This window comes from Macrosteles quadrilineatus, unplaced genomic scaffold (assembly GCF_028750875.1).
Source record: "Macrosteles quadrilineatus isolate MER2022 unplaced genomic scaffold, UCM_ALF_1.0 Scaffold_4__1_contigs__length_99947679, whole genome shotgun sequence".
Classification (NCBI taxonomy): domain Eukaryota; kingdom Metazoa; phylum Arthropoda; class Insecta; order Hemiptera; family Cicadellidae; genus Macrosteles; species Macrosteles quadrilineatus.
The window spans coordinates 16864623-16880544 of record NW_026542597.1 but is presented as its reverse complement, the minus strand read 5'-3'; the positions used below and the strand labels follow the sequence as shown (position 1 = coordinate 16880544).

At 33.1% G+C, this 15922-nt stretch overlaps 1 protein-coding gene across 1 annotated transcript in view; it reads right to left on the bottom strand.

Moving 5' to 3' along the window:
- The window catches only part of LOC128991546 (diacylglycerol kinase eta-like), a 139608-nt gene that overhangs the window by 70706 nt on the left and 52980 nt on the right, over positions 1-15922 (bottom strand). The window contains exon 4 of the mRNA XM_054414529.1: positions 3197-3222. The gene's annotated coding sequence lies outside the window, so the exon portion shown is untranslated. The remainder of the gene's footprint in view (positions 1-3196; positions 3223-15922) is intronic.

Genomic DNA, 15922 nt, shown 5'->3' with positions numbered 1-15922 from the left:
TTCATACTTAAATAATGATTTTCCCCAAATCCAACAGAAGTCACATAGAACATATTTAGTTTAAGGTAAAAAAACTTGAAGTGTTTTCCTTTAAAACAACACCAAAACCAGCTCTGTACCTTGTTTAATGAGATTTATATGAATTTTTTAAGTTGTAAAGTCCTTTTTGAATCACCCTGTACTTTGTAGAGCTGAAAAGAAAATAATTTGGTACCTATATTAAAGCGTAGTTGTACGATTAAGTGTTACGGTGTTACGGAGCAAATGTCATAAAACTGAAAATTTAAAATGTCCATGCTATTCCATGGAGGAAAGGAAAACGGTTGCAGTTTACTTGTTTATGCATACATGTTAGCAAATTTATTTAATTAATCCTGTCCCCTATTTGGCCGAAATAACACTTTTAAACATAACATGTTTTTTTTCCTACAGTTACCTAACAATGTACATGTTCTCTCACTGATTTGAGAAAGCAAAGTGGCCAATTCGCTCATCAGTGAGACAATGTTAACATTGTCTCACTCTAATTACTTTGTCTCACTCCAGATTTGCATCGTGAAGGCACGAAATAGTGAGCGCGTAACATGCAGTCAACGTCGTATGCGCGCGAAATACGTTGGCAGCACTGACTGTAAATCAGCTGGTCAGCTGTTGTACTGTTGTATTTGTCACTTCGCATTAAATGTTATGTTAAAAGTTCACTTCTGTGTAAAAATAGGTTATGTTTCTTCACAAATTTATTTGTTTTATGGTAACTGTAGGAAAAGTATAATGTGCAACTCGAGTTCAAAGTACAATTGCCTCACTCGAGAAACCATTCCTCACTCGCCTACGGCTCGTGAGTAAGGATTTCTCTCGAGTGAGTCAATTGCTCACTTTTCTCACTAGTTGCACAAATAACTATTTAGCAGCAAACCTAAATACTCGTTAATTCTATTGTTATTTAAATGGGTAATCTGACATTTTAAAGGAAGTATTTTGGTAAAATTCCAATCTAAAGGAGATCCGCTTAGTCGAATGTTTGCTGCGGCGGAGGTATTAATCGCGTATGCTACGAACTCGATAAATTCATGATCAACAGCGTAGACAGTTTAAATGCAGCGCATTGTCAATATTCGTCATAATTCCTCGGACACATAATAGAATAACACAAACGGCACAGGATATTTACATTCACATAAATGTACTCAAACTTCTTTGATCACAAGAAAATCTTTCACAAAAGGTAATCACATTGACTTATGGAAATAATAAGTAAAACTGTGTCATTGAACAATTTGGGGACTAAGAAAGGTTTTGCAATTAGGAACACTGTACATTAGTGTCAACAATTAGAACTATTAACGTAATATTTGAGGATTTATGTTATTGACTGGAAAAATACCATAACTTTAGTAATTTTCTTATAATGTACTATGCTACATATCCTTATTACCGCTGAGGATTGTAGGGGCTTTTTAAAAATAGTACGGAAATGTAATGTAAAAGTTATAGGAAAAAGTGTATAGCTAAATATTATACAGGGTGAATTTTAAATGAGTTCCCCCCCTACTTTTTTCCACACTTCTTAAGATATCATCTCTGGACCACGTCAGATCATTGTTGAGTAGTAAGTACTTCATTTTGACTGGGTATACATTTTTGGCCGCCATCTTGGATCCGCCATATTGGATACAAAGTTTTTTTTCAAATGTAAAGGTAGGGTTGTGACCCATCATTTCAAACTAGAATTTTATGCTGATTACAATGCCGCAATTAGTTTTTAAAAATCTTGATCCGTTCTAAAGTTATGAGGACATTTTATAACTTTATTTTTAGCCAATTTTAACATTGTGCATTAAAAAAATAAGACCATAATCTCATAATAGTGCTAGATAAAGATAAGTATACACCACCATTCATTGTTGACATATTTTTACTTGGTTATGACGGATGTCGTTTTTTCAGCCGCCATCTTGGATCCGCCATTTTGAAATGTGATCAATTAATTTAAATATGAAGGTGGTGTTGTGACCCATCATTTTGTGCTACTTTTTTATGCTGAACTCAACGCCGCAATTCGTTTTTCATTTGCATCTTTTGATTTTGAAATATTGAAATTTTAAATAAGAGTATTTTAATATTTCATCAAGAAAGCTTGATAACCAAAAACGGATTGCGGCATTAAGTCCAGTATAAAAAAGTAGTTCAAAATGATGGGTCACAACACCACCTTCATATTTAAATTAATTGATCACATTTCAAAATGGCGGATCCAAGATGGTGGCTGAAAAAACGACATCCGTCATAACCAAGTAAAAATATGTCAACAATGAATGGTGGTGTATACTTATCTTTATCTAGCACTATTTTCAGATTATGGTCTTATTTTTTTAATGCACAATGTTAAAATTGGCTAAAAATAAAGTTATAATAAGTCCTCATAACTTTAGAACGGATCAAGATTTTTAAAAACTCATTGCGGCATTGTAATCAGCGTAAAATTCTAGTTTGAAATGATGGGTCACAACCCTACCTTTACATTTGAAAAAAAAACTTTGTATCCAATATGGCGGATCCAAGATGGCGGCCAAAAATGTATACCCAGTCAAAATAAAGTACTTACTACTCAACAATGATCTGTCGTGGTCCGGAGATGATATCTTAAGAAATGTAGAAAAAAGTAGGGGGGGGGAACTCATTTAAAATTCACCCTGTATAATGGAGTATTTACACACAAAAGTATTTTTTACTTTAATACTGAAATTCAGGAATGTTCTGTTGTCTACTTGTTTAAAAGCACTTTAAAATTTATAAATGGTGTTTAAACAGCGGACGTAATACTGTAGTCTATATTAGATTGTGTAGACCAGTTACACATAACATTTTCAACATTTGTTACTCCACTGCCTTCCAAATATTTAAGTAGGAATACAATTACTAATAAGTCCGCTCCTCTCAAAAACATCAAAAGACTCCATTCAAATAAATGTCAACGTGCGATGTTTAAAATACTAATTCATTGTTCAAAGCACAACTATCAAGTGACCTAAGGGTTGCCATCTTGAAGTGTGCAAAATACAGAGATTGTACAAACTGTTGTTTTCGATACTGATCTTGTATTTACATTTTTCTTTGTGGACTTTTATATTCGCATTTTTATTCTTGTTTTGGATTTTGTTTTACTATTATAAAATTATTGCCTAAAATTACTTACATGTCCAGTTCGGCGATTTTTCAAATCTGAAACAGAGGCAAGATTCCTGTATTACAAAATGAGTAGTAAAACATATGGCATGTTTGATGCAATTTCAACCACATAATTTCAATCTACCCTACGTAAGGCAATAAGTGTGTATAGTAAATATTGAATGACTCATAGAAAGGAATTAAATATATTCTATTATATGAATTCAAAACAACAATTGTCAGTATAAAAAACAGTTTGCCTTAATACAAGTTTATAAAGCCAATTATGTAAATACTATGAGTTTCAGTGGAATATGGAAGATATTACGTTCATGACTGTCAAACAAATATAATACTTTCAACAGCTTACTGCTCTAAACACGTCAAACATATTATATTATGTCTAAAGTGCCTTTTCGTCGCTACGCCACAACCTCCTCGGTATGACATCAATAATTTTCGTAAATGATGCGTCCGAAATTATTGTACATGTTATTATTGTAAATTATTGTGTTACTGCCAGAACAATTTCATACTCATGTGTATTTTAGGTATTGTAAAAGCCTAAAACGTCTAAATTACATTTTACATCACTTTTTACACCACTTTTACTCCACAGCAGACGGTCAGTGTGGGTTGTAACGGCCAGTGTTATCACCAACCTGGGAGCCGTTAGGTTGATCCAAAGCATTATCTCACAGTTTTTTACAAAAGCTTATTAAATAGCTAAAATTTTTAGCTTGGATTTAATCCCACAACTGAGCTTGTTAAAATACTTATGAGTTTTTTCTTTTTCGTGTACATTGTATAAATGAACTCAGGATTTATTGTATTGTATTATATTGTGTACTGTGTAAGTTATATTAAAACATAAACAGGGAAGCAATTAAGGCAAATTTTACCAAAAAAGTTCGGATTGGAATAGCAGAGCACATTTTAGCCTTATCTGAGTGTGGATTAAAAGATGGATGTTGAAGGATTCGTAGCAAGTGATTCGAAATTCAGCAACAAATCGAATAAGCTTCAAACTAGCTTCACATTATTTTACATTCAGTGAAAAGTGTGTTCGCAATGTCCATGAGCATTGATAGAAGATAAATTTAAAAAGTTGTTGTTAAGTACAATATTTGTTAAGTAAGACGATTTTTGATTACCGTGTCAACCCCTAGCTCGCATTCTACAGATGTTGATATGTACATAGATGTACATGTACATGTAGATGTACATGTAGATATGTAGATATGTACATATGTAGATAAACACAGCAGGAACATGCCTGGAAGGTAACTTATAACTACGAAATGTATATTACAGTAATTTCGTAGTCTTCTCCGAATTCCGGCAGTATTATTTATTCGCCACACGCACAGTTCTGAGTAAGTTGAGTGTTTCAGTGAATTAATTTCCCATTACAAGCGGTCAGTTTACTGCAAGACGGACTACATAATGTAACACAGGGTAAGGGGAATGTTCAAGAGCTCATTCTTTACTTTTCAACAGAGAATTTTACACTGAGTATAAATTAAATTGTTGAAACAATCTACAAACTTAATAGCTACATGCTGACATGGCTTTTATATGAATTACTAGCTGTACCCGCGGGCTTTGCCCCGTTTAACTTCATATGTGAGCTCGTTCGCATGGGTCAATCACGTCCTGGTTGAAGTTCGTTCGCTACGCTCACTCAACTTTAGGTTTGGAGCTCGTTCGCTGCGCTCACTCGTCCTGGTTGAAGTTCGTTCGCTACGCTCACCCACCTTTACGGTTGGAGCTCGTTCGCTGCGCTCACTTGCCTTCAGGTTAGCTCGTTCGCTACGCTCACTCACCCTTTGGTTTCAAATTAGCTGTTGTCAAATATAAAAAAAAAAATAATAGTGCTGCACTCTGTTGGTAATCCTTGTAACTTTAATGCTATTGAACATCATAGAACAGAACCAACTTGTTTAATTGAAACAGCTGTTATGATTCATTAATTCCATTTAAATATGAGTACTCGTTAGGTTAACATGGGAAACTCCAGAGCCACTGGGGTGGAGCCCGAGAGTCCGATCAGAATAAAAACCACTTAGTTTTCCTATTTAATGCCTAAAGAATCAGAGTACCAAATTTCAGCCTCCTAGGTAAGTGGGAAGTGGGAGAATTAGTGATGAGTGAGTCAGTCAGTCAGTCAGTGAGGGCTTTGCCTTTTATATACTATAGTCTATATATACCTATATACAGCTAGTCTATATACCTTTTATATAGTATATAGACTAGCTGTACCCGCGGGCTTTGCCCCGTTTAACTTCATGAGCTCGTTCGCATGGCTCAATCACGTCCTGGTTGAAGATTCATTATCATGCATTATAATGGTAGATGGCCGATTTTGGTTACAAATCAAATTAATTATTTTATATGTTATACATTATTGTGTTGAGTTTTAGAGGTTCAAAAAGTTTTACTAACAAAACCCCGTTTGTCGACACAATCTCTGACTAGATTTTGCCTACTAAAGAAGACATACTGGTGTAGTCATACAAATTTACTACTTCCATGACCCAAAATGGACATTTTCACCCAAAAATCAAACTCTGTAGTATGTGGTGAAGAAAAATCAAACTCTGTAGTATGTGGTGAAGAAAAATCAAACTCTGTAGTATGTGGTGAAGAAAAATCAAAAGGAGATTTTCTATAAAAAAAAACAAAAAACATAACGGACCAAATGTATGTAATGTCTATGTCAAAATCAAAAATGGTCATTCAACTAAAATAACTAAGACAATTACCTGAATTTAATAAAATGTATTGATTAATATTTCACTAATATAATTTATAGGTTAACATATTCCATTCAATCATTTAGCAGAACGAAAAACTATTTTCCCAATTCATTAGTCCATTGACAAAATATTTCACTAGAATTGTATTATTCAAAAACACATTTCCTTTACGCTTTACAGCATGTGTATAGCACTCATTAAAAGTCGATTGTGTTTTAATTCCAGCAACATTTTGGAGAAACATTTGCTAGAGGCAGAACACGTGATTATAACGACAATGTTGGAGCGAATGATGTTACAAGATTCATTTCCTGTGTTTCTGTTTCGGTGACAACAGAGACTGGGTACAACCGTACAACTTTGTTTCAGTCGAGGTTGACTTTACTTTGGCGATTTACTGTTTACAAATATACATTTATAAATATATTAATCGAACCAATTTTGAACACATTATTTTAATTTTTCTGTTGAAGACCAATTTCACTCTGACATAACTGGGGATAATTTATATTGCATATTTATATTACATCTAGTTTTAAACATTTATGACGTCTTCCTCAAATGAAAGAATAATTTAAAAAATCAGATTTAATTAATCTTGGATACCTATTTAATTGGGTTTCCTCCTCTCGCTACAACTGTGAGTATACTCTATATGATTTTTTAATTCAACTGTATTGTCATGGGGTTTGGTTAAGTTTTAAGGTTGTTCTTGTGGTGTTTGTAAATCCTCTATGACGTGTAATTTGTTTGACATTTCTCATATTTATGGTTTTCCATTATTTAATTTTTATAATATTTGTGTGTTTCTAATCAATTCTTAACCCAGTTTGATTTCGTTATTGTCTTGTTGGCACATATATTGCAAAATAGAAAACTTAGAGTTTCCTGAAATTATTACAAGCATTACAAATTAAACCTCTTCTAACAGTTGTTTATGCAACTTAAGAATTCATTAACACTATTTTTTTTATCATTTTAAAACCGCACGAAATTGTTTTTTACGAGAAGTAGACAATTATCTTATGTCTATAAAATATATTCTTATTTCGAATATAAACCATGGAGTAACTTTAGCCAATTAATTGTATTTCGTGTATAGTTTAATATTTGAAGAGAAATAATCCCTATTTAAAATTTAAGAGGTTAGTAAAACATCTTAGCAGAACAAAGTTTTAATGCGCAAGAAACAACTTACTGGTGGAAAGTTCAGATCCAATTGAGTTAATGCATATCCACAGGCTGTTTCATGGTTTATACACAGGCTTTGTCGAGTAAATCATATGTTGCATACTAATTTGTATGTAAAACTGTAACCCTAGGAACAATATTAATGCATGGAATCTTGAACCGAATGTTAGTAACAACAGTGTATATTTGGAATGTATAATATAACTAATGTCTGCAACCCACATTATGATAGGTAATTAATATGAACTAATCAATGTGAGAAATTATGATTAAACTTATGATGTACAACACAATAAATTTTGTGGAACTTGTAATCTTCTACGCTATAAAAAATACTCTCTTGTCAACTAGACTTGATAATCAAAATTATTTTAACAGTATTGTTATTTTATCTTCCCTATAAAACCATTCACAAAAATGTATAAATAAATACCTATTATTTTTTGACCATGTAAATTTGGGCCCAAATCCTACACTAATAACATTCACACATGGTTTGGCCTTTTTTGACAGTTATATCAAAGCTAGGACGGATTTGAAATTTTGAGAAAAATGGAAGCCGTAAACCTATCACCCGCTTACTCGAATGAAAGGTCTTGATGTGAAACTTCTCCGAAAAATATCAGTTTTCGATAAACCCTCTCCTAAGGAAAGGAACCCCATTAAAAGAGGTGTATTTTTATCACATTTAAAATATTGAAGATACACCAGCTGTTGGATTAGTTTTAGTTTTAGTTTGTTTGTTTACTTTTCCTTGACCCTTTTGATTCTTCCACAGATTTGTAAATTGCACCAAGAAGTTAATTCTTATAATGTGGGATGGTGTTCAAACTTTTGAATTATGATTCAATTGTTTACTTATAAAACACTGCAATTTATGTTGCAGACAAATGTTGTAGATATAATTAAGTGACACAAGAACCATAGAGTTTGGAATCTTATGTTGGAGCATATGTGTCCCAACTGGGGAAGAACACACGTTTGTAGAGTGCTTTTCCTTGTGACATGGACATTGATAAAACTAATTTACGTCAAGAACAAGAGCTTAATAATCCAGCATTTTGCATTGGACGAGGTGGTGAAGAACCACCATCTTCTCTGCGTTCTCTCCCCATGGTGAGGTATGTACGGGCAGAACGACTAGTTTTAAATAATGATACAAACGTGTTTACTATCGGGTCAGTTATGATATTTGTTATGCTGATCCATGTAGTTTCTGTTCTAATATTTGTGTTATGTAAAAGAACAAGTTCTTAATTTAATACAGTAAAATATACAATTAGTAAAATTCAGTTTGACTCATCTTGTTGATTTATCAATGTGTACATAGCATGATAATATGTTAATTGATTGTTCTTCATGAAAAAAAAACAAAAAAAACTCTTCATACTGCAAATGATTTCATTCCAGACTGACTCACAGCTGTTTGAAAACAACAAAATGTTTTAAGAAAGTGTGTAAAACCTGCGTAACACAATTGATTGTTTAATTTATAAAACTGAAATTGATTAGAAAATCGATGCAATTGTGATATTGAATTACACGTGTTCTGGGTATTTGTTTAGTCTGAATACATAACTCTTTGCGAATCATAAATAAAACTACTGTATAATTAGGTTAACATACATAAGTTGATAAAATATTGTAAAAAAGTATTATTAATTTGAATAATCAATAGCTTTTGATTTATTACAAAAGTTTAAAAGGTCAGCGTAGGCCTATACATAAACGTTAGGTTTTCAGAAAACTGTGGGTTCCTTTGAAACGTGAAATTTAGAAAATTACGTCTTAGTGAATAATGCCACGTTTTGATTATCAGAAAGAATTGAATGCGTCAAGCTTATTATATAAAACGAAACTTTACCGGAGGCTGTTGAAAACGTCCGCTGCAGACCTCGTCTGCTCATTGGTTGGTAAATTCTCCTCAATCGTTCGTTAAACTTATTGTTTGGGTTTAAAACTTTGGCGAAAAAGTATTTGGGTTGTATAAATCTTAACAATTAACAATTATGAATATTATATAACTAATGCCACCAATTATTACAAGTTTTACTTTTTCCATTCTGAGTAAAAGGTATAACCACCAACTTCTATTCTGTGTTTCTTCTTATATGTAAAAACGATAGCGTATCATATTCCATTATTGGCCGCAACATCTGGATTGGACGTTTTTTACGGTTCAAATTAAATCTATATATCAACTAGCTGTACCCGCGGGCTTTGCCCCGTTTAACTTCATAAGTATTCGCATGGCTCATTCACGTCCTGGTTGAAGTTCGTTCGCTACGCTCACTCACCTTTAGGTTGGAGCTCTTTCGCTGCGCTCACTTGCCTTCAGGTTAGCTTGTTCGCTACGCTAACTCGCCTCCAAGTTGAAGTTCGTTCGCTACGCTCACTCACCGTTTGGTTGCAAATTAGCTGTTGTCATAAACTAAAAAAAATAATAGTACTGCACCCTGTTGGTAATCCTTGTAACTTTTATGCTATTGAACATCATAGAACAGAACCAACTTGTTTAATTGAAACAGCTGTTAAGATTCATTAATTCCTTTTAAATATGAATAATCATAAGGTTAACATGGGGAACTACAGAGCCACTGGGGCGGAGCCCGAAAGGATTTTTGAGATAAGAATATGCTTTAATGTTAATCGGGAATGTGAGCTATCATCATGCCAAATTTCAGCCCAATCCGTCCAGTAGTTTATGCGTGATTGAGCAACAAACACACACACAAACTCACAAACTCTCAGATTTATAATATTAGTAAGATAGATAAGTATGTTTCTTTAAAATAGTTTTTCTCGGCTCGTGTGTATCGCAGGGAAAATCTACGCATTCTCTGTTATAAAGATATTTTCCTGTAAATTTGCAGAATCATTTTAATGCCATTTGTTTGTATTTATCATCCATGCCATTTCTGTTCCAGTAACCGTGATAAAACCTATAGTTTTCACTAAAGATCGGACCGGTGGCCCTCTTGTTTTAACGTAAGTACTACAACTCCTCATCAAACCAACTCAAACTATTCTCAATTACGATAACTTTATTGTTGCACCTAAACAAAGAAACGAAAGCCAATTACTCCATATTTCTTCATAGTAAACATTTCCACCGATTGGAAGACACAGTCCAATTGGCAAACCAGATTTTAATTTCCCGCTGGGCTGGGTTCGCCAGGACGGTATCATTGTTGTCGATACGGTCGAACTGTGTTTGATGAATTCTGTAAAAGTGGGTACAAACTCACTGGACTGAGTAACGAAGCTGAATCTCTCATGCGGAACAACATTTGTTTGATCTCCATGTGTTAGTTTGGACAAATAAAACCACTCAGTTTGAATAATGATGACCAGACGTGTTTAGTTAATCACTCATTGAGAATTTGGTTGAATGAATTTGACGTGCGTCCGTGTTAATTGTTTCTACTGCTACGGACATATTTGTTGACCGGCGTATACAATAAATAACTAGTGTGAGAGGTAAACAATTTTAATATTTGAAAATATCTAAAACTTATTATTTATAACTAATCTAAGTAATATATACAAGCTCCTTTCAGTAAGGAGTAAAAAATCGAATTCGTTAATTTAGCTCTAATGATATAATTCTTGGGTACACGTATTGATAGAAAAACATGGAAGTAAATAAATTTCTCAATTAAGGACGATTATAAAAAAAATCTTTTTTTTTCAAACAATAACAATAAATGGTTAAAAAGAATATAAAACAATCATCGACTTAAAAAATTAGTATCTATGTACAATCTAAAATATTATACTAACAAAAGTAGGACAAAAATAAGTCGTCTTACAAAAAACCTCAGGAACAGACGAACTGTACCAAAAGAAAGATAGTCTTGAACCTAGTGTCAACCTTACAGTCAATGTCGATCCACTATTTTTCCAAAGAAATTTCTTACCACTTAACAACTACAAAATGACAATAAAACGACAATAACAAATGTCCATCCTTAGCATGAATATATACTTTTTAAATGTTTATAAAGATATTATAAATTTTAAAACACTAATACAACTTGATGTCTTTAATTTTTAATATTACCGCACTAATCCAGCCTGAGAACTTTATTGCCACTCATTAAAAACTTAGCTGAGCCGTGGGTAGAAGAAAGAGGACTTATTAATGTTTTACTTTCTACTTTACTGATGAAGACGGAGAACTTATTACGATGTAATCGAAACTCTTGCGAAATAGCGATTTTTCAAGGGGTTATTCAGTGGAGTTTTGTATAGGGTACTTAATTATTATTTTTTTAGTGTGAGTGTATGACGTGTTTGTAACGAAACGACGTAAATAGGTTTACTCAAAAAGTAACGGATTTAACTTTGGATCTGAAAAAGCACTGTAAATTTTTTTAGTCTTTTGAGGGTGTACAATAGAGCACACACATAACATTGTATTTTTGATGACTGTTTTTTAACCAAATATCCCAAATAGGGAATAACCTTTTGACGTAGGTCTCATGATAATCCACGGACCCGGACCAAAGTGGTATAATTTTGACGAAATTCTGTATGAACGTGCAAAGCTACGGTTTTTCGAAAGTTATCGGAAACCATGCATGATCGGAAAATGGAAACAGGCTATTCGTGGTAAACATCATCTTTCCCCAATTTCACCCTCATAACATAACATATGGAAATTTTTGTACCTGACACATTTTGTAACATTGGTAACTTTTTTTTAGAAATAGTTTCTAAGAAATAGTTTTGTATATTGAAGCGTTATTGTACGTCAAATGGTTACGGATGAATAACACTTATAAATTTAAAATTCCCATGTTACCGTTATGGGGAATATGTGACCTATGTTTGCTTGTTTACAGATCAGATTTGGCAAATTGATTTATTTCATGCCAAGCTACTAATATTAGACTAAAAACACTTTGCACACTTATTACACCCCTTGTAGCAACAAACCTAAGTACTCGTTAACCTAATGTAAGGAATTAAACATGAAAAGTCTAAGGAGATATTTGAGTAAAAATCATGTCAGGCAAGGAATTGGCTAAGTGTGCAGGTTTGCAGTAAAGGGGGTGTTTACAAATCTATTACTATTTCGAAATTGAAATCAGCCTGTTAGAACCACGATACGCATTTGTAATAGGCTTTCCAAGAAATGTCTACGTTCCCTTTACACACCGCACGTCATGCTTTCCATACGTATTTGCGAAATTGTCAGAAACATTCAAATCAAACCTAACTAAGTCAAAGAACATTCCCTCCCGGGGATGAAATGTATTCAGCAAATCTAATTACATTAATTGGATTGCTTCCTGGAGTAATCATGAAGTTAAAGGGTGTAACGTCATTTAGTACGTTCCCATCTACAAACAACCAATAAAAGCTTTGTAAATGAGGCACAAAGCTGGGCTCAGGAAAATGATTCGCTTTAATTAATCGCTTAGCTTTTTTAGCTAAGACATAGTAAGACAGGAATGCAATCGGTACATGATAAGTTGAACGTGTTACGATCAATAAGAAACAATAGAGATTTTATTTTTATCTTTGCTGATGACTTGACTAGGCATGAGAAATCCTTTTAAATAAACTATTTTTTATTTATTTCTACTCCAATGGTTATTTTTAAGGAAAAGGTTTATCCCTATTCTTGCTACTTGTCTGCTAGTAACAAGAAGACGACATTTTATTTGACACATTGCATTTGGGCCCCAGATTGACTTCGCTTGGTTCGAACCAGAAACCTCTAATCCGATTTTGATGATTTTGAAGAAGTATTTGGCTACCCAAAATATTTATAAAAAAGAAAACACAAAAAGTTATTCTACTTTTTGAATGGTCACTGCAAAAAAATTATCTCAATAATGCATATGTTCCCTGACTTTAATTAGGAGAAAACAAGAATTCAGGTTATAATACGAATTATTAAGGATTGAATCATCATTTGGTTTCATTACTACTTTTGATTAAGCCTTCAGGCAATATATACAACATGATCAATAATATACACTTGTCTAAAAATAAGTGAAATCCTAGAAAATTTTTAAAATCTCCTACTATTAATGTAAGACTGCGTCCTTCCACTTAAGGAAAGTTTAGAAAAATCGGTAGAAACAAAAAAATTAAAGCGTTAAACTCAATCACCTAACCCGGTTATAGTGTATTCCACTCGCTTCCTAAATCACTTGAATCGGTTGATTTAAGATGTTTTAGCCACAATACACGCCTACTTAGAATATATGCATTAGTAAAACGGAAAAAAATAAAATGACTAGATCAGGGGCTGTATCAGTAGCCTGCACATAAAGTCTGAAATAATGACAACTGAACAAAGACTTTTACAGAATCATTTTAAGAGACTTTACAACACATTTAAGATCAGTGACCTTTCTGATATAAATTTGATGTAGATGTGAAAGTTTAAGGGCAACCCCTCTGGCACACACTTAAATAGTCACATCCTTATATTTGTAAGCTTTAAGTTCAACTCCAATCCAGGCTCCAGAAATGTTCAGAACTAAGAAATGTTTAAAATTTTTTAGACGTTCTAGACTTTAGATATTTTATTTAGAACGAGTTTGAATCAGAATTGACTGTGCAAATAAAGTTATTCTATAGTAAAGTCCGAAGCATGCACTGATGTATTTCATGTTTATGGCGTTTGAATATAATTTTAGACAAGATTGAGTAATATTTAGGTTAGTGAGTTCGATACCAAAGGACAAGATTTTGTAATGAGTTTTTTTACTTGCGTGGAATTTTAAAGGACAAATAACATTAAACCAATATTAAAAGAAAATGCCTTCCGCACAACCCGGACAGAACAAACATCAATATTTTCTTCAGTTGATTCATGACTGTATGTGTCTATATCAATAATGGATTATGTTTAATATGGTTGTACCAACCAAAACGCTGCTACTCTCTAAATATATAGCACCTAAAAATTTACATAAATATAAATAAACGCGAGAAAAACAATAACAGCATCGAGAGATATTTTTAGTGTAAAGGCTGGAGATGATTTGCCAATCTGTCTATGTGTCTACTCTTCCCATCGTTTGGATGATGTTTCAACACCAACTGCAATTTTTCTTGTTGGGGGTTTTGTAAAAATTTATCACACGCGTTAGCCATTAAAAAAAATTAAATCGTCATTAATTTTTTCAGTTTACACCGTTAATTTTTGTGACGTTTCCAGCAGGATGGGGATTTGGGGGTCATCGTCCGGAAGTTTTTTTTCATTTTTATAGCCGTTTGGTGACTTTTAAAGCCATTTCCAACGTCTAGGGTTCTGTCTAAACCCGGTGCATTCTTACGACGAAATACATCATAACATTTATATTTCCAAGGTCCGATTGTGGGGGAGGGGCTTTAGCCCCTGTATCCCTCACTTGGAACCACCCGCCACTGGTTAATTTGAAAAAACTACCATCTCTTAACAAATGATTGACCCTTTAAAATGTAACAATACGATGGTGGTTATAAAGAAATCTATCTTCTATACTATTATAAAGAAGAGGTGGTGTCTGTGTGTGTGTGTGTTTGTATGAGGTAATCTCAAAAATTACAGAACCGACTGGGCTCAAATTACACACAAATGAAGCTACAGCTCCGAGGATACATATAGAACTATTCCCACTTCGATATTGTCCTAGGGCTCCGCCCCGTGGGCTTTCAAAAATTTGAGGTGAAAGATTTAAAAGTAAATATTGATTGATGGTATCCATGGTAACAAAGAACCAACCTACAAAGTTTAAAAATGTAAACAAGCAGAACTAACTGTCAAATGAATTTTGATTTCACAATTCCACACAGCTGGTTCAAACATATTAAATACTGCACGAATATTAGAACAGAGAGGGTAAGGATTATAAATTTAAAATAATGATGTCACTAGCCCGAATGTAAACATTATTTAACATTACTTAAATGGAGCTGTCAAACCATATGTTAATGTAATTTCATTAGTATATGATTCTTTCAGTTACTTCATTTGTTTATGTTTATGATCTATTATACTGAGTCTGTTCTAATATTTGTGAAATGCTGTAATAATATTTTACAGGGAATAAATCTTTGTAAATAAATTGTTCATGGATATAGGAAATAATTAAGATTCTATAATCAGAAAGTTTGGATGTACGGATGTATAGATGTATGGATGGATGGATGGATGTTTGTGACAAGTAAACGCGAAAAATACTAAACCGATGAAATTTAGTATGATGATAGCTGACATTCCCTATTAACATATAGACATATTATTCTTACCTCAAAAATCCTTTCAGGCTCAGCCCCAGTGGCTCTGGAGTTTCTCATGTAAACCTTATGAGTATTCATATTTAAAGAAATTAAAGAATTTTGTCAGCCGTTTCAACTTTACAAGTTGGTTCTATGATATTAAATAGCATTAAAAAGGTATAAGGCTTACCAACAGGGTGCAGCACTATTATGTTTTTTGCATTTATGACCACAGCTAATTTTAAGCAACTAGCAACAAAAAGTTGTGGTACACAATGAGAACTTAACTTTTTTCATGGTTTAGGTGCAGTGGTAGAATATTAGGGCTATGGTAGATACTATAGGACACTATATGATACTATATATATAATACCGTATAAATTAAAAGACCAAATTTTAATAAACCGTGTCCTCTCCCATAACTACAAAAAGCATTTATACTTATATGCCAACCCCGTACGAAGGACGGGTACTCTGCTAGTCTAAAATATTCATATGGTTGGTGAAATGTAATCTGTGAAAATCATTTATTCAAATTAACATTCAATATTTACCCAAGTCTAGAACGTAGTTTTATT